Genomic DNA, 25,110 nt, shown 5'->3' with positions numbered 1-25,110 from the left:
TGGAGTTTGACACAAACTGTGCTTGACATTATGTTTCAATAATGTTTAAGTAGCAAGGAAATTCATAAATACCTTATGGTGTTTGCAATGGCAAATGTTAGCTTAAGTATTGAAGAAGAATTTTTATTATACCTCATTAACTTTTAAATACTCTTCATATAATTGTTCCTCCTGCTCTCTTAAGGGCTGGTTTTAGAGGTAGCCAGTCTTATTCATTGGGTCTCAAAACTTGGGTGTCATGCTGCTACATTTCCCTCAAAGAACAACTACCGCATGTCTGCTCTGAGAACATGTTCGAGTAATATTTTTCCATATTAAAAACTTGTCATTTTTCCCAGTTTATTAATCTTTGTTGATTACTAATGGTTGGAAATGACAAGTGATTGGAGATTACTCCTAAACATTTTCTTAATATTAGTCAACTGGTTAACAACAGTTTCTTCCTAATGGAACTTAATAGTGGTTAGCTCTGTGTTTTTAAGGCTAGCAGTTATTAATCCAATTATTTCTGATTAAACTCTAATCTAAGAAGGGACTTCACTTTTGATTTTATACAGTTAGATATTTTTACAAGTACTTATTGCATTTCTTTTTTAAAAACTATATTTTTAAAGATAAGAAACTTTAAAATAAAACTTAAATATTATAAACTTTACTAATATTTCTATTGAGGAATTTTGATATCTCAAACTTGAATGTGCATCAGAATCACCTGGAGGGATTGCTAAAACGAGATTGCTGGCCCACACCCAGAGTTTTCCTGATTCAGAAAGTCTGGGGTGGGGCTGTAATTTACATTTCTAAGAAGTTCCTAGTTAATGCTAATACTGCTGGTTTGGGGACCATATTTTGAGAACTACTGTTAAACAAGAACAGCTTCTCAGAAGTGCATTCACACTGCTTTACAAAAACAAGCAATTATTGTAGTCAAACACTCAGAATCATTAGAAGTCTTAGTGATTCTTAGATTGGGAATTTGTTTTTTAAACTAAATATAGGAAACTCATTTTAAGGTACTGAAACTTGGTCCTAAGAATAATATACTTCTTCCACTTTCAAAATAGAAGTTTGTCGTGTTCCCGTAACCAACAGTTAGTTATCAAGTAGTTATATTAGCATTACGTTGATTTAAGTTAAATAGACTACTGCTTTTTAAAAAATATGTCAGCCATCCCAGAGAGAGTGTGCTAGTTGGGGCAACCTGAGTCTGAAAGTAATTCTAAGCACTATCAAACCAGGGCAGTTGCGTGTTCCTCTCTACAGCACAGGTGGCAAACACAAGGCCCGTGGGCCGAATCCCGCCCTCCACCTTGTTTCTACCTGGCGGCAGCACCAAGCTCTCAACTTAACTGTTCAGGAGTAATTACATTTATACAGTCCTAACATTACATTCGGCCCTTTGAAGGCATCTGCGAGGCTGCTGTGGTGCCCTGTGAAAATGAGTTTGATATCCCTGCTCTTTTTCCAATTGTATGAGTCAAGTGATCCAGTATCTTAGAGCAGCATTGTTAGGAACACAGTGTTGCCAAGCTCCCAAAATCTTAATGGCAAGTTGCTTCTCCTCTTGATGTGTCACTGATAGATAATGTTTGTGTGATAACTATTCGGGGGTGTGGTGAGGTTGTCTTTGTGAATCATTATTGTGTGTACCTTGCTTCTATGACAGTATTTTAAAACACACTTCTCAGGAATGTGGGAGGTAGAGGCTACCTATGAAACTATAATACTCACTTGAAACAAAAATTTTTTTAAATATTTGTTAAATCGATAAGGTAAGCAGCAATTCCAGAGTGAGTAGTAAATTTACTTAAAAATGTTTTTGAATCTATATAAATTATTCTTACCTAGTTTTACTGCAGTGATAACACCTTATTATTAATTTTGTATTAACATTTATTTTAAGATAAAAAAATTTTTCCTGTTAAAATAGTTTCTATTAAAGACTTGTAAAGGCTGGCTTTTCTTCCAGTCAAATACAATTAATATGAGTTGATTCAAATCTTAAGTTTTTATTGCAGTTTTATCTAGACATGTTTTTTTTTCTAAAATAGTATTAGGAAGACTATATCGTATTCACTTCCAAAGTGGATATTCTTTATTTACAGATTTTTTTTCTGCCCCACTTTGTTCCATAAGAGATATAAAATGGTTATAATAATATACACAACAAAGAAAATAAAATAAATTTAAACTAACTTAAAATAAGAAAAGAGCACAAACGTAAAATTAGCTTAGGAAAAATAAGAGGTTTGAGGTTGGATTGCGAAATTCATACCATAAAGTGCTCTATTAATTTGGCTAGAAATACTGTCAACACACTTTAAGATGAAAACATAATTGCTAGAGAATACGGGTTCATCCTTTTATCTGCCTGTACATCATTACAAAAGTACCCCCTATTCCCATTTTGAACACCTCTCTTTACTCAAGAGATTCTCAAAGGTGCTGGGATAGGGGCAGGAAGAGTGGAGAGAGAGCAGAAAGTGGGGAAGCGTGAGGATACCCAATTCTGGCATACTGTTCGAGGAAGGTATTTCCACTGTAAGACTGATTAATTTGTAGGAATCACATAATTTATAAGATCAACTGGAAACGAGTCATTAGGGAAAATACTATTAATCCTAATGAGGCAGGAGATAGCACAGGAAGAACTCTGACTGTGCTGTTGTTGCTGGCCAGCATCTAGTATCCTGATTGCCAGGAAACGCCTTTTAGCACTTGGGCAGAATGGATAGTAAACCAAGGCAGGGAGCAGGAGGGAGACATGTCTCACCCACTAAGTCCTGAGCCTGGTCCCATAATATTGCCAGGTGTTCCAACATCACAAGAAACACTGTTAGCACTTCAGGAGGGAAGTCCTTGAAATTCTATGTATCATTTCCACTATCTGGGAAAGAAAGCCTTGAAACTATGTATTCATCCCAAGGCCTGGAAGAGCAAAGAGGAGGGGGTTCCCAGTGCCCAAAGAAAAAGCCCATAAAACAACCTTGGTTAATTGCCTGCCTCTGGTCACTATCTGTTTTAGGAGGGAATCCCTGATGCTTACAGAAAGAGCCCATAAATAACTTTGGGTAACTGCTTCAACTTTAATTAACTGCCTCCTGTCACATATGTATTACAACAAGATGAACAAATGGAGCCTGGAGCAAGATAAGGATTCACGCTGACAGACCCCAAACATACCTAAGTTTGGGTAGTCATATGCCCCCAGGAAAGCTGGCACCACCTTTACCCGTCAATCAATATGTCACTTCTTCACCCCCATCCCTCCAACGATATAAGTCCTCAGAACAAAGCGCATGGGGCTCTTCCTTTCACCCCACCTCGGCAGGGCCCATTCTCTTCCATGAGAACATATCACTAATACACCCTGCTTACATACTAATGGACCTGCTGATCTGTAATTCTATACTGCATCGGCAAGAAGAACCAGGTTGCTCCTGTTAACACTAATATTTAAACCAAAGAGATTTCTCTTGTGGGCCCTGGTGGTGCATGGCCATGTGGAAACTCTGACTGCTGTTCACAGTATTCTTGTTATGACCAGGCAAATGGATTGTGTAAGCATCAGCAATAGTCAGAAGAAGTGTATGAGCTGGAGAGAGGCCTCTCTAACTCAGTACCAAGGCTTTCTGATGTTGGGCAGTAGGCTTGGTAGCAGCACTCATGATTCCTGACCTCTCTTGAAAATGCGTAAGCTGATTTTTTACTTCAGCTTCACAGTAATCCATAGCAGTACTACATCTTGTTTGAAAAATTTATAATTATAGCCCTGACTGTTGTGGCCCAGTTGGTTGGGTGTCCTCCTGCAAAGCTAAACAAAAGGTCTCCAGTTCGATTCCCCATCAAGGCACATGCTGGATTGCAGGTTTGGTCCTGGTTAGGCACATATGAGAGGCAACCGATCAATGATTCTCTCTCACATCGGTGATTCTCACCCTCTCTTTCTTCTTCCCTTCCCCTATCCCCCCCAAAAAAATTATAATTTCCTTGCAGTTCTCAAAAATCTAGTCATAAGTATATAACCTCCTATGCCTCCTATATAGTAAACCCTCTAAGATTTGAAGAGATACTCTGGTGGGTTTGAGTATCAGAATTGTCTTTGGTGTTTGTTAAGTAATTATAGCCAGTACCATTTCTTTAGTGTGAAAAAGAAGCTTGCAAACTCAACCTGACATCTTTTAATTTAATCACTAGGCCATTTTTCTCACTTAGTCTTTTTTCTAAACCATAAATGCCTAGAAATTGCTTATATATGTAAAGTTACAGGATTAATCTAAATGGAAGCTTTCCAATTATAATAGAGCTTCCTCTCCACAAAAAGATCTATTCATACTATGATATTAATAGTAATAAAACCTCTTAAAATTTCTCATCTCCATAATCCACTTCCTACTTAGTCTCTCCATCTCTAAATCTCTATTTCTGCACTGTGTTTGGGGTGAATTTCTCAGTATCAGCTTCCAATTCATAAATTTTTTCTTTTATTGTGGCCAGGCTAGAGTTTATCACATCTGTTGAATTCATTATTTAATAACTTATTCATTCAAGATTTCTAACTGATTTTGTAAAACATCTGTCTGTTCTTGTTTTATTTCTGCCTGTTTTTGTTTCACGTTATCTTGCTCATCTTAAATGGAATATATTCATTTGTATCTGAACATGTTCAACATCTTAAAATATTTGAAACTTTCACAGAATTAATTTCATTTATAAATTTATGTTTTAGTTGTTGATTTTGTTGTCTTAGCATTAATTTTTTTCACATTTTGGAATTTTGATTTGCAAACTCAATTTCATTTCAAGGTAGAGCTTTTATTTGTTCTTTCTCTCTTTCATATTTCCTCTCTTCTTAACTTACTCTATGCTGATGCTGTCCCTGCCCAAAAGTTTTGGGATAATTCATCTTCCTACTTTCTGAGTCCTGTTTTGAAGATTGGGAATATCATAGGTCCAATCACTGTTAGGTTGTTTGTATCTGCCTTCCTGGGCTTCCAGCTTGTTACAGACCATAACTTCAAGTGGTAGTTAACAGGCTTTTTCTTTATTGCAGCCTCCTTTGCCACTCTGAGAAGCCTCACCCTTGCCCCAGCTTTAAGCAGTGAATCTGGCTTTGCCCCCATCTCGCGTGGCACACTGTGGGTCTCTGCTTCCCCAGAGGAATTGAATTCCCTGCCTCTCTATGCCTGTGCTAGGACTCAGAGCTAAGCAGTCTGTGGTTTCAGCTCTATTCAAGATGTTTTTGCTTTGAATGTTCTGTCTTGTTTTTTTAGCTTGGCAACATCTTTTTTGTTTTTGGTTTCTATATTCCATCTATCATTGATATGTGTTTGGTGCCGATGTGTTACATCAATATGTGAATTTATGGAACCATCTAAACTGGATGTTACTGATCCACTTTCCACACTACAGCTACAATTATACTTTCAAAGTGAAAATTAACTATGTCCTCTCACTGCTTAGGATGAAGACATGAGCCCTCAAAGTCTACAAGGCCTGACCCCTTCCTGCTCCTACCACCCTGGCCTTCTTTCAGTCCCTCGTATTGCCATGCCCCGCCCCCCCACCCAACAAGGGCCTTCATCCATGCTATTCTCTCTACCTAAAACACTCTCTCCATCCTTCTTTATCTTTCTTCACTTAGGTTAACTCGTACCCATTCCTCTGATCTCAATTTGCCGGTTTTTTAAATGCAACCTTCCCTGATTTCCTTGTAAAGATCAATTTTTTTTTTTCCTTAAATGCCTTCACAGCACAAAGTACCTTTTTTTGTTTGGTACCATTTATCACTGTTACAGTTTTGCATGTATGTCTATAGTTATTATATTAATGCCAAGTCACAAACTCCAAGGGGCCACGATCATGTCTGTTTTTATTTACCATTGTGTCTTCAACCTACCTGCTTACTGTTTGAAAAAAGAAAAAAAACTCCACCCTTCAACCTGGTATTTAAACCATGGCCACAACCAATGCTTTCAGCTTCATCTCCCAACACTACCAATCAAGGAAGCTATGCTCCAACTATTCGTGGTCTATTTACTGTAATTTCAGTAAGCCTTTGACTTCTGCCTTCAGACATTCATGGCTCAAACCATTGCCTCTGCTTGGAATATCCTCCCCACTAACTCTGCCTGATGAAGTTTATTTCAGATGCCACCTTGTTCATAAAGCCTTTCACTGATCTCCTTATCTGTACCTTGCTTATGGTGTTAATATGTTCCTTTCTTTATTTGTACATGTCTTATCACACCTAGGTTCTAAGTTTCTTAAAGGCAAAGGACATATGGCCATTTTCAAAACCACATAACAGTCACTCAATATTTGTTGAACTGAATTTGGGAACAGATAATCAAACTTATTTTTGCTGATTTGTAGGAGATGCCAATTTTATTAGAAAGGATATTATCTCATGTAATCTGTACAACTCCATGAGGCACAGGGACTATTATTATTTCTATTTTACGGTGAGGAAACTAAGGGTGGGAATGATTAAGTCAGCATCATTGCTAATAAGCGGTAGGGTCAGTATTCAAAGTACGCAGTCCACTCTACAGCCTGCTCTTATCCTGACTCTACTGCATTGCCATCATGATTTGGATGTATTTTTAAAATACATTTTGAAAATGAAGAAATCAATCAAATAGCCTAATGGGAAGCTTAAGCTTATTGGGTGATAGAAGGTAAGAGTAAGTTATAGAAACTACAAGAAATAAAGGTTGGCTTTCTATTTACTTCTGACACCAGATGTGTGGGTTTTTCACACATCAAGCAATTCTCTGTAACACCAGCTGGGTGTCCTACAATTGAATTCAGTTCTGACACTAACTGGAGTTAGTGTAGATGCCGTAAGTTAAGGGCTCAGTCCCACAAGACTCCTTGTCCCCCTCAGACACCAGTTGCACATCCCAGGTTGTCACCTGTAGTTCTGACTGACCAGCTATAAATTGGACGTTCCCGTGACTCCACCTTGAATTCCATCCTTTGTACAATAGAATTCAGGGGAAAACTTACTATGATCGGTTTATTGTATAATAAAGTATATGACCAAGGATACACATGAGGAGGTACATAGAGCAAGGTCTAGAAGGGTCCCGGTGTAGGAGCTTCTGTTCTTGTGGAGTTGGGGCGTGCCACCCTCCCAGCACACTGAATGTGTTCACCAACCCAGAAGCTCTCCGAACCCCATGTTTTAGAATTTTTATGAAGGCTTTATCACAGAAGCATGATTCATTATTTACTCAATTTCCAGCCTCTCTTTCCTTCCTGGAAGATAGGGGTGAGGGTGGGGCTGAAGATTCCAAGTTTCTAGTCATGGTTTGGTTTTTCTGGTGACCAGCACCAATCCTGAAACTATCCAGGAACCCACCAAGAGTCACCTCCTTAGAACAAAAAACTCCTCTCACCCAGGAAATTCCAAAGGATTTAGGAGCTCTGTGTCACGAACTGGAATCAAAGACCAAATATGAAAGCAAAATGCACCCTGGAGCTCTTGTCAATTATGAAAGTACAAGGGTTTTAGGATCTCTGGGCCAGGAACAAAGGGCAGAGACCAATACATGTATAGATATACTTTCTATTTCTTCACAAGTAATAAAGGAAACGGAGACACTGATGTGAGGAGGATAACTAGGGCAGTATCTGGAGAGGGGATGAGGTGCATGGTCAAAAGAGAGAAGAGCCGGGTGAGGGGTCGAAGGTGACTGTGTCAGAGAGAAGGACTGAGTGCTAGTGTAGAGTGTCGGTGAAGGTAGAAAGCGAGAGAGTCCAATGCATAGAAGGAAAAATTAGCCAAAACAAGAGGTATGGAGGGAAGAAGAATACAAAGTATGCGGATATTTTTCAAAAGGGGATATATTATTTAACTGTAGAACTTTTCTTTACAGAGCATTTTGGAGGACATACTAGTTCTTCAAAATACTCTTGGCGAGAAATACTGCCTTAAAGCACAACTGTCTTCTGAATATTCTAAGTCATCAATTACTCTTCACTTGTTACCTGAAAAGCCATTAACAGGTATTGAAAATTAATTGCTTTTTTCTTTTAGAATAAATTAAAAGTAATTTTTAGATAGTAAAATGTTTGCAGTTTCTTAAGATGAATCTATAAGAGCAAAGAAATTATATATTAATGTAGATTTAAACTTTATTCACTTTTGCTTGATCTTGCTACTGATAATATCCAGATTCTAGTATAAGGGTGTTCTTTTGATAGAATTGATCATATTATTATTGTGTTGAGACAAAAAAAAAATCTGCCTTGAAAATCAAAGACATCCTAAGGTTTTTTTATTGAATTGGTTCATTAAATTCTGCACCACTAAATACATACACCTATGTCGTATTCTTAAGCTTCGTATTTCACAAATGGTATCTGGTATCTCCTTTAATCTGGTAACCACAAAGAAACTTCCTGCAGAGAAACAATTTATATTTTTAGGTAATACCCTGCTTACTTATCTTTATCCTTTTAAATTTTTTTCCACTTCATACCTTTGTTAAAAGGTGATACTCGTGACATGGTCATGTGACTGGAAAGTAATGTTAGGAGATTTGTGAAAGAAGTGAGAGAAAAATTTCTTCTGTGAGAAAGAAACGGGTCGGTGAGACCACAAGGTCAAACATCTCACTTTGTGTGCTCACATTGAAGGCGTGTGCCAGGACTCCTGCCTCCTCCTCACAAAGTTACCTCTTAAGAATGTTGCTGTTAAATTTCTTTAATAAATTCCATTCCAATCACTTTCTGATTTTAATATATTTTTGAAATACATTGCTGTGGTACAAAGATACCAAATTTATTCCATCTGTTTCCCGTTACCCCAGCTGCATTGATCAAAATGTTCCAAGTATTTTATTCCTCAAAGACTTTTTGAGGGCCTCTTGTTTTAAGGCCCTGTGCCTAGTGTATCAGAAGTACAAAGGTGAAAGAAGCGTAGTCCGTACCCTTAGGAATTGTGTAATCTCTTACGGGAAATAAGAAAAAAGATAAACATCTGTGATAGAGGGCAGAATATGATCAGCATGCTAACTGTACCAGTAACTGTACAGGAACTGCAAGTTTCTTAGATTTTTCTATAGTTCAGTCTGGTCTTTCTGTCCAGTTGCTCAGAGATATTAAATGTTTATGGTATTTCCAGTTAATTTATTTAAATGGCCCACATCTTTTGTTCTTCTTAGTTTAGCTAACATTTATTAAGAATTTCACATTTGCCAGGAACTGTTCTGAGCATATTACATGTATTATCTCATTTAATCCTCACAACAGATATAAGGTATAATTTTCATTTTACAGATGTAGAAACTGAGGGGTAGAGAAGTCAGCCTTGCCAACTTTACATACCTCTGCTCTATTAACAGAGAAAAGCAGCTTCAGGAGTGAAAGGAAAGCCATCAATGGTATTTGCTCATTGGTTTTAAATAGGTATTGACCTGATCGTGAAATAGGAAATATTCACAATCAACCAAACGGTTCAAATTTATCACCAAAGTTCTGTGCCTTGGTATATGCAGCTTCTTTTCTTTTTTTAGAACTAGGCAGTAGATATTTTAATAGTAGATTTTTAATTAAAACTTACAAAGAATATTGTTCTTAATTTGATTTATTTAATCCGTACTGTCAGGGTATTGATGTGCATTGCAGGCTCCTGGACACTTGAAGAGACTGTTCCCAGCAGTCTGGCCAAGAGAGAGTGTCCTAGAGCCCCATCACTCCCCAGACTGGAAAGTAAAGTTCCCTTTCCCTTACACTTCAGTTGCAGACCTTCCGATTCCAGAAATTGGTGTGCATTACATGTTAAGAAAACAAACAAAGATGCCCTGCAGATCCTATTTGAATTTGAAGATTAACATATTACTTTAGCAAAGAGAAGACTTCTCAAGTTTGTGTTTGGGGTAAACTTTAATCAATTTAATAAAACTTAAAAGTCAGTTTTTTCTGAGGTGAATTCTTGGACTTGTTTCTCAGGTGAGTGTTTATTTTGCTCATTAGTTCCAGGTAAACTCTCACTGGAATTGGGAGATTATTTTCATATACTGCATTTTTCACCCCAAAACAGAATGAACACTGACTACCTTAGTCTTTGTTCTGCTTTCTCAGCCTTCTAAGGTCAGAGTGCTAAATATGTTTACCAGCACACACGAAGACCTGGTCTCTCTTCATTTTACTCATTCCTCAGCTCTGCATTAGAACTCACTAATAACATTAGTTCAGTGCATCAGCTACACTCATTTTTACTGAAACAAAATGTGTTTTTGTAAAAATGTAGGATAAACTGAAGTATTTTAAAACCTCGGTAGTTGATTTCAAGGCCCAAAGTTATTTAAATAATATGAAAGTACATTTGTTGGCTGTTGTAAATGTCTGTTTCATTGGCAAAAGGCAGTTGTTGTTGAACTGAAGGTGTGGTTTGAATTAAAAATGTCTTTTGATTGGATTAGAAGCTGCGTGTGGTCAAAGTTGTGTTAGGACAGTAAGGTGTGCCAGAATGCCTGAAGACTATTCTTGCCCTTGGAGGTTCAGCTTGGGAATCCTCTCCAGGAATTAAGTCTTCCCCAACCTCTGTCGCATTTGCGCCCCTCCCCCTCAGGCCCTCCTCTGTCTGGGCCCTTGCTGTCTGTGCGCTGTCTGAGCAGCAGCCTGCTCTCATCTCTGTCACAGCACCACCGGCCACGTGATTGCACGTGACAGCAAGGACTGTTCTTCATCTTAGAGATCTCAGTGTCCAGCAGTGTCTGGTATGTGGTAGGTACACAAAAAATGTTGAATGACGTTTGACTCGAAGTGTATTTTTAGACTTGTGGAATATTTGGTGACTCTCTATAAAGTCTGTGTTTTTGTGCTGGAAGTTACCACCCATAGCTGTGATCCAAGTCCTTATGATGGACAGCGTACCTCTTACGTCTTCAGTCTTTCTTAGAAAAAGAAATGTTTTTTCTATCCCCGAAGCCCGAGGTCATCAGATGGGAGAGGAGTGAAGGAATGTTGTTCATGAATTCCCTCAGTGGGGTGGAAGACATTGGTGTTATTCTTCCTTCTCTCCCCAGTGAGAAGGGGGCAGGCTTTAGAGGTTGGGGCAAGATCCTGGCACTAACATGAAACCTCAGAGTCTATCATTTGCTCACTATCTACTGCTTAGGAGCTCTGATTTAAGTACTGGCCTAGTCTACACGTGCAGGCCCTAGCTGTTTTATACAGCTTCCTGTTTCACCAACCAGCATCGGGTTTACATTTATAACTCAAGGTTCATTCCTAAGTACTCACCCCCAACCTGAAACCAATCTCTTATTTTTCATCATAAGTCTGCAGACTGGCAACACCATCCTATATCAGGTGACAGGACCGTGCAAGTCACCCGCCCCCACCACTGTTTACTGACTGGATGAAATTAAGTAAGACCCTGAGCTTCTCTGGGCCTCATTCTCCTTTTTACAGTGAGAGTTTTACGTTTTTATGTTTCTGAGACCGTGGAATTAAACTGGCTTGTTTCTCAAGGTTCATTCCAATTCCACTTTAAGTTGCATAATATATATGAATTATTTAACAGAGTTCTAGTGCTCACTGAGAAGGCTGACTAGAAGTGTTCTCCTCTGTAGACATTATACCTTTGCCATGTTTGACATTTAGCCATGTGGGAATTCTAACACATGAACTTACTGCATTTGGTATGTTGATTTTTAACTCCTAAAATCTCATGTTATTAGGGTTATTAACATCACATGAAGGCCTCTCTTTTTTAATTTCTCTACTCAAGATGGTTGCATTTCATTTATTTTTTCTTTAAGGGTCAGAGCCTAATGTGCAAAGCAAATGTTAGTGCCAGGATAAACGTCAGGCCATTTATCTAAGGACCTCAGAGCCTCTTCAGCATGTGCGCACATTGGTATCAGTACATGAGGTAAATGCTGAAGTGTCTTTGCCTGGGCCCCTTAACTCTACTCTCCAAAGAAAGTTCTGGAATATAAAATAAAAGTATTGTTCTGCTTTATTAAAAGCCTTACTTCCTGAAGGCAAAGATCAGTAAAAACTAACAACTATAGTAGTCAGAAAAAGGTATCTTCTTTAGTATTACAATGAATACAGTAATAGTTCATTGTCCTGTTCTCCACCGACACAGACACCACAAACTAAACATTCTAACAGTGAGGTGTCTGGAACAGGCTCCCTGCCCTGCCCACTTCACATTCCTACATTACTGTTCCGTGCTGCTCCAACATTCACCGTTCCCTCACTGTTGCCAACATTTTGTTATGAAAAGTTTCAAAAATACAGCAAAGTTTAAAAAATTTTACAGTGACCCTTTGTACACCCATTTCCTTATTCTTCCATCAGCATTTTACTACAGTAGTTGCTTTATCAGATATCTATTTTTCTATTTTATTTCTTCATTCATTAGTTCATTTTTATGCACTGCAAAGTAGATTGCAGGTGTCTATACATACTGTTTTGATCAATGTTTATAGAGGGGTCTGGCACAAATAACATCTTTTTTATTACGAAATCATAAGCAGGTAATTCTGTAACATAACAGTATCACACAAGCACACCATATGACATGTTCAAATTACAACTATATATTATTACACGCATATTATTACCCTACCAACCACACTCAAGCAGGTGTTCCTTCTGCTGGACCCTGTATTTCTGTCAAACTGACTGAACTCAAGTGTGCATGCAGTGCTGCCACTTCTGACTGACTCATGACGGTGACCAGTATCACCAGCCTTCGAAGTGCGGTGCCGTCAGCCTGGACGAAGTGGTCCTCACGAAGTAGACCAGTGATGTTCTAGAGCAGCAGTGTCCAATAGATGTATAATATGATGAATCTTCTAGTAACCACATTAAAAAAGTTAAAAGAAACGGGTGAAATAACTTTATATTTTATCCTTTTAAAACATATCCAAAATGTTATCATTTCAACATGCAATTAATATTTTTAAAACCATTTATGAAATATTTTACATTCTATATATACATCCTATATAAACTTTAATAGAAATCCAGTACATCGCAGTTCTAATTCTTTATATAGTGGAACCTCAGTTTTCGAACTTGCTGCGTTCTGGAAGTCTGTTCAAGAAGCAATTTGGTGGAAAACCGAATCATTATTTTTCCATTAGAAATAATGTAGATTGAGTTAATCTGTTCCAGACCCCCAAATGTTTTCCTGGTTTAACCATTTTTAAATATAGTACATATCTAATATACTATTTGATCTATAAACAAGCTTTAAAAACAGAAATTACATGGTATGTGAGTGAAAATTTAACAAAAAGGAAATGTACACAAAAAAGTTACAAACACACTAGAACTAACCTTTAATGTTGAGAGCTATTGATTTTTGAATATGGAGAGGAGGGATGGAGGGATGTTGTTTGGAAGGGGAGCCCCCTTTTGTAAGAACGTCAGGTCACTGTTCTTCGGGGGTTCTCTCGCTCTTTTGTCTCTTTGCTCCACTAGAAGTTGCATCAGGCTCACTGGGCCCCTGTCTTACTAAAAACCTATCCAATGATTGTTTTTGCCTGCATTTTAGCCCTTGCCCAAGTGAAACACTGCATTGTCATTAAACATGTTTATCACACGGTTTGCTACTTTTTTGTCGGGTGATATTTCTCAGTAAAACTGCATTTCTCCCCCTTCCCAAGCATTTCCTTGATTAGTGAAGTAAGATTATCTTCCTGTCCCTCCTTCTCCTCTGAAGACAGCTTTCCAGCTGCTGTCTATTATTGCTGTCTCTGACAGTGCTGGAGTTCCTCGGTGGTCAGCTCAGTGTGGTGGTCCTCCACCAACTCCTCCACGTAATTATCATCCACCTCCAAGCCCATGGACTTGCCCAGAGACACAGTATTTTCCACAACAGACACAGGCTCATCCTCAAAGCCCTTAAAATCTCTCAGCAACAGACTGAGGGCACAGTTTCTTCCAGGCTGATTGCATGGTCCTGGAAGACACTTCTCCCTGTGCTTTGTCTATGAGCCTCAAGCAAGTGAGGCTGTTGTCACGTTCCTTCCAGAACTCCCTGAGGGTTCATTTAGTTTCAGGGGTCACCTCAAAACACCTCTGAAACAGTGCCTTGTGTAGAGTTTCTTAAAATTAGAAATGACCTGCTGGTCCATGGGCTGGCTGAGAGGAGCTGGGCAGCAAGAACCTAACAGTGAAGGAGCTTTACATCTCCACCAAGTCCGTCTCCAAGCCTGGAGGTTGGGCAGGAGCGCTATCCATTTTAAGAAGTGCCCTGGGTGGCAATTGCTTTTCCTGGAGGTATATCCTCGTACTTGGGGCAAACACTGCATGAATCTGCTCAATAAAATATTGCCTGGTCACCCAAGCTTTGCTACTAGGCCTGCACATCACACTCAACTTGTTTTTCATGACATTTTGTTTTTACACTCAAAGGTTTCCAGAGCGGTAGACAAGCAGAGGCTTCAGTTTCAAGTCCCCACTGGCATCTCCACACTACGGTAACGGCAGTCTGTCCGTCACCGGCTTGCGTCCTGGCAGTGACTTCTCCCATGTGATGTAGCTTCTCTTTGGTATTTTCTTCTGGAAAAGGCCTGTCTCATTGCAACTGAACACTTTTTGGTGAACACATTCCTTGGCCTCTATGTATTCTTGAAATTCTGTCACAAAATTATCAGCAGCTACTTTGTTAGAACTGGCAGCCTCCCCATGCCTCACTACACTATGAATGCCGCCACTTTTCTGAAATTTATCCAACCACCCCTCCGAGCCTTAAATGAATCACTTTCAGCACTCGTCCCAGGGGTATCTTTCAGGAGGTCAGTGTGCAGCATCTTTGCTTCTTCACGTATCATTGCCTCTGAAATGCTCTCACCGGCAAAGTGACATTTTCGTTTATCCAAATCAACAATTTTTCTACCTCTTCTGTTGCCTGTGATCCTTGTTTTGTGGGCACTTTCACACCCTTAGCAACATCAGTACTCTTGATGGCTTCTTGATGTTCTAAAATTGTGCCGATCGTTGACTTTGCCATGCCATGCTCAAGAGCCAGATAGCCAGGTCAGGCACGTGAACACCTCTATCATACTTTGCAATTTTTTAAAAACTCTGTCGTTGTTCTCACAATGGCACTTTCACTTGCTGCTATCACTACCCTGCTTAGGAGCCATGGTGACTTACTGTACATATTTAATAATAAGCAGCAACAAAAGCAAAAATATGCACAGCACAATTTCCTGAGATGTTAACAGCATGAAGTTTAGTGATAAACTGACTCAAACGTACTCATTCCCTCCTTTGTTTTTCACCGGAGAGACACGTGACTGATCATACAGGTGTCGACATGAAAGAGTCAGTGGGTCGAGACCCAAAGTTTTGTTTGACAGCTGAGACATTTTTTTCCATGAACAACTTGGTTGAGAACTGAATTGTTCGAGATGGGAGACATTCAAGGACGGAGGTTTGACTGTTTCAATGCTCAATAGTAACACGTAGCTAGTGGCTCCCATATTGGGCAGTGCAGTTTTAGACCTTCAAACTTGAGGAGTATATTCCTCCTCATAAATTCTCGAAGTCTGAGTATACTGACTTAGTCCAACTTCCTAACGAACGCAAAAGAAGTAGTGGTATTCACAGCAAACCCTAATTATACCCTTTCTTTATTTTTGATTCCCTTGTCAGAAACTTCTTAGGGTTTTCTTCCCCCTTTCATTATTTCTCTTGACTTCCTGGCATCTCTAGGACTCTGAATTGAATTACATTCCCTATAGCAATATTGAGCAATTTTACTCTATCTCTGCCATCCTTTATCAGGTTTCATACTCCACCAATTTATCCTTTCCCATTGTTGCTAGAACACTCTCTCTAAAATAGATAAGATCTTTACATTTAATTATAAAAATAAATACATTCTACTGTTAAAATATTAACCAACACTGAATTAAAAATTTGTTCTGTATCCTGGCTGTGGTATTGATTAAAACTCAGAACTGCCTACATGCACACACACACACACACACGGAGACACAAATGGGAAAACAGATTAGGTATTATGAATCGAAGCTTTTATTTATTGACTAAAAGAAAGACCTTTGGCTGAATGCCTAGAACAGTGTTTCTATTTACAAAGTGTAAATTGAGTCTCCATTAATTATTTGTCAAAAGATATGTATATTCTTTCTCCACTAACAAAATGTGGATTTAATTTTGGATCGTGAAGATGTTTCCGTCTCATTCTCTGTTTTCAATTGTATTTCCTCCAGAAAATGGATGAGGAAAAGTTAAAAATCATATAAAATATGCCCTGGCTGGTATGGCTCAATGGATTGAGTGTCAGCCTGCACTCAAAGGGTTGCCGGTTCAATTCCCAGTCAGGCCACATGCCTGGGTTGTGGGTCAGGTCTCCAGTTGGGGGTGTGCGAGAGGCAACTGATTGATGTTTCCCTCTCTTTCTCCCTCCTTTCCCCTCTCTCTAAAAATAAATAAATAAATAAAATATTTTTTTAATCATGTAAGATAATACTGGCCAAGATGGAGGCCTAGATAGATACGCTTAGCTTCCTTGAACAACCAAAAGGACAATGACCAATTTTTTAAAAAAAAACCAGAGCTGCCAGATAATTGAACTGTATGGAAGTCCAACAACCAAGGAGTTACAGAAGAAACATTCATCCAGATGGGTAGGAGGGGCAGAGACAGGAAGCCAAGGCAGCAAGGATGCATGGCAAGGCAGCAGCTGGCAGACCACTATACCCCACATTCACATGCAGTTAAGCCAGTAGGAACAACTGGGGAGTGAGACAGATTGCGCAACCCAGGGTTCCAGCACAGGAAATTAAAACCTTGAAACCTCTGGCTGTAAATCCTGTGGGGATTGCAGTGGCAGAATAAACTCCCAGTCTCACAGGGGAATCCGTTGGAGGGGCCCACAGTATCCTACAACACACACAAGCCCACCCACCTGGAAATCTGTACCTTAAAGAGAAAAATCCACTATGGGAAGCAAGGAAACTGACAGAAAGTGGGGAGAGAGCCAAGCAACTGGCATTGTTCCCTCTTGGACTGTCCCCCACGTACAGTGCCACAACACAGCTAAGTGGGTTGCCCCACCCTGGCAAATACCTAAGACTCCGCCACTTAATATGTAACAGGCATGCAGAGACAAATGAATATGACCCAAATGAAAGAACAGATCAAAGCTACAAAAATAGAATTACACAATGAGGAGATAGCCAACCTATCAGATGCAGAGTTCAAAACACTGGCAGTCAGGATGCTCACAGAAATGGCTGAGTACGGTCGCAAAATTGGGGGAAAAAGTGAAGGCTATGCAAAGTGAAATAAAAACATACAGGGAACCAACAGTAAATGAAAGGAAACTGGTATTCAAAGCAACAATTTGGAGCAGAAGGAAGAAATAAACATTCAATCAGAACAGAATGAAGAGACAAGAATTCAAAAAAAATGAGAGGCTTCGGAACCTCTTAGGCAACTTTAAACATTCCAACATCCGAATCAGGGATGCGATAAGGAGAAGAGGAAGAACAAGAAATTGAAAACTCATTTGAAAAAATGATGAAGGAAAACTTCCCCAATCTGGTGAAGGAAATAGACATGCAAGTCCAGGAAGCTCGTAGAGTCCCAAAGAAGTTGGATTCAAGGAGAAACCCACCAAGACACATCATAATTAAATCATCCAAGATTACAAAGAGGAGAGCATCTTAAAAGCAGCAAGAGAAAAGGAGACTATTACCTACAGAGGAGTTCCTATATGACTGTCATCTGATTTCTCAAAAAAGACCTTGCAGGCAAGAAGGGGCTGGAAAGAAGTATTCAAAGTCAAGAAAAGCAAGGACCTACAACCTATATTGCCCTATCTAACAAAGCTATCATTTAGAATGGATGGGCTAATTAAGTGCTTCCCAGATAAGGTAAAGTTAAAGGAGTTCATCATCAACAAGCCCTTATTATATGAAATGTTAAAGGGACTTATCTAAGAAAAATATGAAATCTATGCACATAAAATGATAACAAACTCACAATTATCAACAACTGAACCTAAAAACAAAAACAAATACAAACTAAGAGAATGGGGAGACAGGGGACAGGGAATAAGAAGCGTAATTCGTAGGCTCAAGATAGACAGGAGGAGGTTAAGAATAGTATGGGAAATGGGGAAGACACAGAACTTATATATACAACCCATGGACAAGGTGGGGGAACTTTGGAGGGATGGGTGGTGCAGGGTCAAGGGGCATAAAGGGGAGAAAAATGGGTCAATTGTAATCGCGTAATCAATAAAATGTACTTAAAAATCAAATAAATTACATCTGATTGCAGATATATCTGGGTGGTTTTTGTTTTTAACTTTGTGCTTGTAGTTATGAGCCTTGACCATCCCAGGGAGAAGACTTAGACTGGAACGTCAGCAGGAGTGGCAAGAATAGCTAGTATTGTAATAGTGGCAGAATTTTGCAGGAAGAGTCTCATGTTGATAAATATCAATTATCTTGAAGGTTGACACGTGATTAGCTAGAAATGTCTGAGATGTTGTCCAATTTAGCACTGGAAAAAATTAATTTAGATATCTGTAATACAAAGACATGCCTGCTGAGCTTTTGGAAAAAAAAAAAAGGCAAAATAGTTCACCTCCTCCAATTTTCTTCAGTAAAGTCAGTCACTGTAGGCTTCATGCCCACGTCACATTGCATCATAATAGACAGTGGTATATTTAGGATTGGCTAAGGTGCCACAGTGGAACTGATGAACATTTTTCAGTGGGTGTATAACACTGTAAAGATTATTTTTAAGGTTGTCCCTGGTACTGTTTTTAGTGTCTTCACACTTTGCAGTCAGCTTGTTTATTTATTTGTTTTTGTTTACCAGCAGTGACCCGCCTCCCAGGAATGTAAGTTCCATGACAGCAGAGACCTTGCCTCTTTTATTCACTTCTATCTTTCCAGCTCCTAAAACCATGGCTGGCAGACACTGGCTGCTCAGTCGATATTTGTCAAAAGAATCAATTATTATTATAGTTATAGATTTATCAGTAAGTGAGTATCAGCCAAGAATGAGTATTGTGTCCTTAGTCCATCTGCTCAGCATACTGTGTAAGCTATTAATGCCAATGATGATAAAAGCCATACATTAATTCTTTATGCATCATTTGTCATAATGTCCTTTTTTTTTTTTTGGTCAGTCATCCATCAAATAAGAGGAAAACACAGGGTATTTTTTCAAAGAATACTAACATCTAGTAATAGGAGAATGATAAAAGCTTAAATGGCAGTCCCTATATCATTTTATATTTTTGGAAAAGAGTTATATACTATTACTTTCCTTTTATAAATAGCAATTTATAAACCCACCAAAATAATGTAATTGTAGGACTTTACTCCAGAATAATATGCCAGCACAATTATGGTAACATTTGCTCAGAAGTCCCAAATTAATATTGAGTCTATTCTCATCTGAAGATTTTGTTATCTAGTTAAACAGAATGATTATACTCTCTTATCACCTGTTGCTTCTTTTTAGAAGGATGTATTATTAATAGACAAATGCAGAGGTTGTGAGGTTTTATAAATTCTTGTACTGACTGGAACCAAGCAACAGTCAAGAATGGGCATGTCTTTCTAAAATAATACTTTTAAATTTCTGGGTGCCTGAAGTACCATATTTTGCCATGTATAGTGTGCATCCACGTTTTTTTGCTCTAACTTTCAGGTAAAAAAAATCTTTTGCTTTAATTTCTTGATTCAATTTTTTATTTATATTTAGAAACAAAACCAATTATTGTATTCCAGGGTATTATTTCGCATACAGGTATCATTATTGCTTTGTAGAGTTGCATTCCAATGCATAATTATAAATAAAAGAGTTAAAAACATTTATAGGTACAGAATTAGTACTACCCACGTATAATGCATTTCTTTATTTTTCCCTCAAAAAATTTGGGCAAAAAAATGTGCATTATATACAGCAAAATACGGTACCTTTTTGACTGTCAGCCTTCATACTTACCAAAGATTGGAAGAATGGTATTTTTTTAATTCTTAAAATATTTATTGAATAAAGAATGAGAAGACCAGAAAACAAATAAGCTCTAGTTGTGTCTTATGTGGGGGTCCATTCCCAGCTCTGCTGCTACCTCTCTTTATGACCTTGGGTGGTCTCTTCTTTTTGAACCCCAATTTCTTTATTTATGAAATGAGGAGACCAGGCTTTATAATCTTTTTTTTTATTCTTTATTTTCAGAGAGAGGGAAAGAGAGGGAGAGAAACATCAGCTGGCTACCTCTCACACATCCCCAACCAGGGACCTGGCCTACAACCCAGGCATGTGCCCTGACTGGGAATTGAACCAGTGACATTTTGGTTCACAGGCTGGCACCCAATCCACTGACCCACACCACCCAGGGCCAGGCTTCATAATCTTTAAAGACTCTTTCAACTGTAAAAATACAGTGAGCCCAGGAGGCTCATGGGAAAAACAAGGCATTTCTTCCAAAAGAGGGTGCTGTGGTATTTCTGAGGGCTTTAGCACTTTCTTGAAAGGAACTGAACAGAGATGAAACCTAAACTTTTTTGGTAGCTTTAGATTCCTAATCTCTGAAAAACAGTGTGTGATTGTTTAAATTTGTTTAGATGAAGTGACATAACCCAATTCTTCATGTTATTGATACTTTTTAAAGCTTCTAAAAATGCATGTTTATTTTAGAAAATCTGGCAAATAGTTTCCAAGAAAAAATACACACAATCTCACAACTCAATATTAACAATATTTTCTTTTATGCATTCTTTATAAAGTGTATTATCCTTTATTATACTTATTGTAAATATTTCCCCAGTTTGCCTATTAATAGTGTTTATGATCTTCAGTATACAGAAGTTTTGAGTTTTTAAGTGGCCAAATCCATCATTTTTCTTTGCTTTTTTTATTTACACAATGTTGTTCCTTCCTAAATTCATTCTTCTCCGGAAATTAGATGAACCTTGGCCACCTCAATCCGGAAAGCCAGATTAGGTAAACTTAATTTAAAGACAAATTACTACATTTTTAAAAACTCATTTATTTAAAAATATATATAACAAAACTGTGCATTAGTCGTAAAGCAGATTTTAAAATATTTTACAACATTATATCACAGATATTCTCAGTCTATCTTAAAACCTCAATGTTTGTCTTTTTTTTCTTTAAACTTGTTTTCATAAACCTCACCAAAATACCTTGTTATAATTTGCTTGATTTACTTAGTGTTAAAAGACTTTCTATTCACTTACATGTCACTGGGTACTCAGTAGAACTGTGTGACTTCAGGTTCCTTACATCGAGCCTGCTGTGGGGCAAGTAGTCTTGATTCTCGTTTCCAGTTTTAATTTTGAGAAAGACTTTCATTTGCCTCTCCTTTCCTATGTTCTATTCTTACTTCTTTCCATGTGTCAGAAACTATAAAAGAAGAGTAGCTATTCTTTTCTTTTTCTTTTCTTGTTAATGTTTCTCATTCTAATTAGCAAGCTTGGAGCTACAGAGTTGTTTCTTTTTCTTTGCCGAATTCTCATCCTTTACCCTTTTCATCATCTTTTTTCTGACTCACTCTCTGAATATTCCTGGTTCTACCTTAACTAGGTAGACCAGACAAAATAGCTCAGGGTTCTTAACCTTGGCACTCCTGACATTTTAGGCTAGGTAATTTATTGTTGTGGTTCATATTTTTCATTGCAAGATGCTTAGCATCTGTGTGGCCTCTACCCACTTAGATGCTGGTGGCACGCCCCTCCCCAACTTCTCCAGTTGTGTAAACCAAAATTGTCTCCACCCATTGGCAGGTGTCCTGAGGGCAAAATCATCCCCCAGTTAAGAACCCTGGAATTGACAGACAACCAACTATTCTAGGTCCAAGATGTAAATTCCTATCCCAACCCTGTTTCTTCACTGCCTTTGCCTTCTCTACTTCCCATCCTAGAACCAAATATAATTCTTTTTCTGCCCACTAGATCTGTAGTTTAATGCCATTTGAGAAGCATCCCTCCAGTTATTTGTAGCTTACATTTTGGCATTAGGTGCTCTACCCATGAGGCATCATTTATTATTGAGTGACCTTATATCTCTCTGATTACTTCACCTCTAAAAAGAGGATAAATGCCTACCCATTGGATTTTGGTGAGCATTAGTAAATGCATGCATTTAAATGTTGATCACATCATAAATGCTCAGTTAATAGATGATGTCAGCAGCAGCAGCACTCCATTGCTGGTCTCCTCCATTTAGGCGACTCAGAAAGATCACATTAGCTCATCTAAATTTATTCCCCGATTCCACCGCTCTACTGTTATTTCAAGCTAAAAGTAGTCTCTCCCTCCTTGGAATTCCTGTAATATTTTGTCTCTACTTTCCTTGTAGCACTTGCCACACTTTACCTTATGTCATAGTTGTTTATGTGCATGTCTCCTCTTCCCCACTTGTCACTCTGCTCCATACCTCCCTCATGTTTTCCTGTTTGTAGTCCAGCACGTTCTCACATGGTACACTTTTATCAAATATTTTGATCTGAATAAATTTAGAAACCAGTGAGCAAGCTCAGGGTAGCCTGTTAACACCGACAGAATAATAATTTGGAAGACAGTATGGTTAAGAGCTCAGGAGCAAAGATACCTGGGTTTGGATCTGTGTGCAGCCCACCTCCATCACACGCAGGCTATCTAAGAAAACAGTTTTGTGGTCAGCAAAGAAAATTTTAATGGTAGAAGAAAAATATTTCTTTTTATTCAAAGTATTCTGTCTTATAAATATAATTTAGTGATGTAAAAAAACACTATTCGGTGCCATGCAGTCAAGATGTATTCCTTTGTTTTAGTTATGATATCTCCCTTTTTAATTAACAACCAAAACAGCGTGTGAAATTGGAACATCATTCTTTTTGGGTATTCCCATTTTCTTTGAAAGCTTATAAAGTATTCAGGTTTTTTAAGCTCATTTTGTAAATTAGTATCAAGTTAAGGATAGAGTGAGATGGGACTGTGGAGACATTTTTTCTTCAAAGGGACATCCAGCATTTTTAAAAACTAGTGGCCTACACGTGACAGTGTTTAGACACTGAAGACTTCAAAAATGTTTGGTGACCACTCGTTAGAGCATACCTTACTTTCTTACCTGTATAATTTGGCTTAGGTACCATTCCCTAAGTGACCATGAAATTTGGGTGGAGTCCATTTCAACTGCAACATTTAAGGGGATGTCAAAAAACTCCATAATTAAGATCAATTATTTTAATAGCACCCTACACATTAGACCCTGCTTCATGCTTTTGTTAGAGATAGGCTGGTCGTGTGAAATTTAACATGTCACCAGTTAATTTATGGGCGAATTTCTGTATGCCTACCTCTGTATGCTTCTCTATTGCCTGGAGAGTAGAGGTGTCTGTTTCTGGAAACAGTTTCTAGAAACATTACAGGAAAACTTTATGAAGTGGTAGCTTTCCACATGGATCCAATTTTTTACCCCACTAGGCAAGAAATGACTAGAAAGAAAGATTTTTAGATGTAGAAGGTCTTACAAGTCTGCTTGTCTAAACTCCCCCTTACTCACCTTAGCATCGCCTTTTCTCTGTGTCTCCTAGCTTCTCTTCTGTGTCCTATAAAATCCCTGGATTTAAGAATGGTCTCATCTAGGAGATCCTTAACTTGATTACATCTGAAAATATCCTTTTCCCAAATACGGTTGCATTCATACGATCCAGGCATTAGGACATGGACATATCTTTTCGAGGTCCACTGTTCACCCCACACCCCAAATTTCACTCCACTTTCTGCCAGGTCACTTAGCAACACCCTGACAAGGAACTGCAGGGTTTGTGGTCAGGGCACGTCATTCATTTCACATGTTTACCCATTCTGTTTACAGACAGCTCTGAAGGTTAGAAACTCTTCCTTATATTGAGCCAAAACCTGTCCTGGGATAATATTTGATGGTGGGTTCTAGGTCTCTCCTGCAAAGCTATAGGGGATGAGAAAAACTGGTCCAATGATTCTCAGGTCAAGGGATAATAAATAACACATGCACTGCTTCTCTACTGTTCTGATAAAATATTCTCGGAGGTATGAGAGCCTCTCCAGCATATGTACTACCATAACCACCCTCAAAAAAAATCCCAGACTTAACGTATAGTTAAATTCCACTGTGAGCCACTTGTGATGGACAAATAATGAATCCACCCAGGAGGGCTGAAAGCAGACAAAAGATTGAGAAATAGCAAGCTCAGCCTTCTTCCTCATGGCAGCCATTCAGACAGATAAGGACACCTATTTATATTTTCCTGAGTCTGCCCTTTTCCAAATCAACACTTTTAATTTCAGCTATATCCCAAGTCATGGCTTCCATGCCACCCAGTCAGCAAATACTTATTGAGGGCCTAATATGTGCCAGGTACTCTGTTAGGTTTATGCTAGAATCTGTGTCATCTAACATTGTAGTCTGGAAGGAGGATGTAAACAAATAAATTGCAAACAGTGTGATCAGTACTAAGCTAAGAACAGGATACCGAGGGAGCACAAAGAGGAATATCTAAACCAGTAGTGAAGAAGTGATATCTAAACTGAGACCTACAGATCGAGAGGAGGGAGCAGAACAGATTTGTGTTCCAGGCAGAAGGGCCACCCACACTCACTGCCCTTGTAGAGCCACGCCTCCCGTAGCAGAAATCCAAGGTGCCTGCGGACAGTCCCTCCTGTTGTTTGCTGGCAACTAGGGGCGGGTCTGGGTCTGGGGTGAGGAGAGCAAGGCGCTCATCTCAGCTGCACCATTTAAGGGGATGCCAAAAATCTCAGTAATTAAGATAAATATTTTAATGCAATATATTTAAAAATTACAATTAATGTAAAAATACGCGATGAACAAAACATTAAAAGATGTTTTGAAGAAGGACGGGATCAGTGTTACTGGTTTTCCCTTTTGCCTCAGGCACCAACATGACTTGGCATGGCACTAATTCTTGAGCATGTCTGTCTTTAAATTTTGAGAGTTTGTTCATCATGATTTTTTTGCATTGATTTTGATTTTTTTAAATATTGGATTAATACTATGTATCTTAAAAGTGAGTGTTGGTGCTTCTTTAAATTTTGTATCTAAGGCAGGCGCCTTAGTCTCACCCTGGTCCCC

The 25,110-nt window shown here is 38.6% G+C and overlaps 1 protein-coding gene across 3 annotated transcripts in view; it reads left to right on the top strand.

Annotated features, from left to right (window-relative positions):
- Positions 1-25,110, top strand: part of PRORP (protein only RNase P catalytic subunit) — a 154,042-nt gene that overhangs the window by 84,847 nt on the left and 44,085 nt on the right. The gene's annotated exons all lie outside the window — the stretch shown is intronic.

Source organism: Desmodus rotundus, chromosome 7, assembly GCF_022682495.2.
Source record: "Desmodus rotundus isolate HL8 chromosome 7, HLdesRot8A.1, whole genome shotgun sequence".
NCBI lineage: Eukaryota > Metazoa > Chordata > Mammalia > Chiroptera > Phyllostomidae > Desmodus > Desmodus rotundus.
Note: the sequence above shows the minus strand (reverse complement) of the source record. Positions and strands in the feature narration are given on the sequence as shown.